Source organism: Schistocerca serialis, chromosome 4, assembly GCF_023864345.2.
Source record: "Schistocerca serialis cubense isolate TAMUIC-IGC-003099 chromosome 4, iqSchSeri2.2, whole genome shotgun sequence".
NCBI lineage: Eukaryota > Metazoa > Arthropoda > Insecta > Orthoptera > Acrididae > Schistocerca > Schistocerca serialis.
The window spans coordinates 309,173,324-309,176,095 of record NC_064641.1 but is presented as its reverse complement, the minus strand read 5'-3'; positions in this window follow the sequence as shown (position 1 = coordinate 309,176,095).

Below are 2,772 nucleotides of genomic sequence, written 5' to 3'. Positions count from 1 at the left end.
AAAAACTGAGGTCTGCCATACAGTTCCGAAACTTTACGTGCTTTTAGTCTTCCTTGTTGGTTGATTGAAGGTTTGAAGCCGTCGATCGAGGAGGTGGCGACAGTCACTCATTGTCGGCCGTCGCTGTTGCAGAAGCTGGATGTTGGCGCGCCTTCTTCTTGACACGGTCACCAGGCGAAACGGGCTCTTGATGTGCGCCAGTTAATGCTTCCCGTCCGCGACACCATGTCAGAAACTATCATCGCGAGTCGAGCGCAATTACATGCTGCCAAACCCCGAAAGCGCGGCAACTCGCGGGAGTGTCACACAACACACCTGCTCCACTCGCTACTCCAGCCACACTCCCCCTTGCTCTGCCCGCGCTCCACGCGGCAGAGTTAACACTACCAAAGATCCTACACACTTTGAGTCTTCACACGACCTATCGATGTAATCGTTCGATAGCAGTTTTCCCTAGGCAAGACCCAGCGTAAAAATACAAATAATATTTACGAAACAAACCAATTATACATCGACATAAATGCATAAATATATATATACAAATAGTAAAACAATTACAATATGTAAAGACACAGAAATGTCATATATTCAGGTAACAAAAATAAGGAAAACAAATTATAGTACAATAGATGGAAATAGGAGAATATGCATTTCCGGCGTTACACATTGACAATTGATACAAAGTACTTGACAACTATCTTTTGACCTTCGTTTGTCTTCATGACATTGATATACCACGATCTGTGCCTTAGTTGGAAAGAAAAGTGTGTGAAAATGGCAGTACAATTAGATCGTACAAGGCACTTTTCACGCGTAAGATACAATCTGATTAGATTGTATTTGGCACTAAAAGGGTTAATATGTGCCATGTCTTAAACTGCAGTCTTCCTGAATCCGTTTGTACTCAAAATTGAAATGTATTTAAGGGGACCACACCCTGCCTATGTAACACATGTTAATTTAGGCAAGTATTTTTGATGCAGGACCTTAATATTTTTACTGTATGTTATGTGATACTATGAGTCGACTGTTCTAAAATTTACTTTGTCCATTTTATAGTTTTTAAGAAATACTTTTTAAATTTATTACCAAAAAAATTGTTTTTCTGCAAAAAAATACCGAGCGAGATGGTTCAGTGGTTAAACACTGGACTCGCATTCGGGAGGACGACGGTTCAATCCCGCGTCCGGCCATCCTGATTTAGGTTTTCCGTGATTTCCCTAAATCGCTCCAGGCAAATGCCGCGATGGTCCCTGTCTAAGGGCACGGCCGACTTCCCTCCCAGTCCTTCCCTAATCCGATGAGACCGATGACCTCACTGTCTGGTCTGCTTCCCCAAAATATTTTTTTGTGAACTTTCTAATGGAGGAATATTAATGAATGCAGTCCCAGAGGTGGCTTTTTATGTTACGCAGAGTCTGAAAATTTCATTCATTTATCTATAATAGTTTCTGATATAATGGGGCACATGTACTGAAAATTTTAGTTTGTGGGAAATTGACTAAAGAAAAAACTTTTGAAATTTGTTACTTACAGTTAATTAAAACTGCCTGCTGCATATGATTGCCCTTCTTTGGTCTCTAGCCGGTCTTCCAGCTTCTTTTTCACCTTCCTGAACATTTGTCTTGCTTTCTTGGCCATATTAGATGCAGACCTGTCTGCATCGGCTATCCTCATTTTATCCCAGTGTTGCAGCCCAGTGATCATACTTTCACCAGGATTAAAGCCCAGCTTTTTCAGTACCTAACACTTCCAATATTACCACAATTGAATGTAATAACAGCATCATGAACTCCTAGTTTCATTGTATGCATGCCTACAAATACAGTTTTAGGAAGGCGGTTCCAAATTATGCTGTTGAAACATTCATTTGGGTTCTGTATCTGCCCATATACACATTTCCTTAGGTCAGGATGAGCCAAGTCTCTGAAAATAGGTTTAATTGCTGAAATAACAGCAGCAGGAAGATAATGCTGGTGAGAATAAGATTCTCCAGTTGCCTGAGCCCTATTGTATTTGCACTACGAATTTTCCCCTGGACACAATCCGTGACATGGCTTATCATCAATAGAGGACTTAAGGAAGAATATGGCCCAAACATCTGTCTTCATTGCCTCCAGATTTTCTTTATTTCTCCTAATTGCCTGCCCATAGTATATCTGCAAGTTTTCTATCTCAGTTTTAGTTAACCGATCCTGTCTGGTCAACAGTTTTCCATATTCTAATTTTTTTCCTCTCATATCAACAGTTAGTTTTGTCAGCCTTGTTCCCAAACGTTTTTGAACATGGCCTACACATACTATTTTGCTAATATGGCATCTCCATATGGCTTACAGTTGACAGTGGGTGGATGACAAAAAAGTGGCTGTGGCACATAAACACATGTGGTAGGAAAATGCTCGGAAAAAATTTTTCAGCAAAATCCTTTTCAGAGTACTTCAATAAAACCTTAATCTATCGAAATATGATGGAAAACCGAAAATCGATTTTTTTCGACCCGAACCACGGTGTGGTCCCCTTAAAATTGGACAAATATTGAACAGTAGCATAGATTCCTGCAGAAGGAGTTAAGTCTAAATTGGGGCCAGTGGCAATCTTCCATGTGTCGTACAGCAATGTTGTCGACACTAACCACAAGGTTCCATGGGAATGATAGGGGCTGTGTCAGCTGTTGGTTCTATACAGCCAATGAAAGAAGCGGGCAGATGATAAGTTTGGAATCAAGGGACATTGTAGCACTCTCATAGAAGTACAGAAGTGAAATCAACTGTG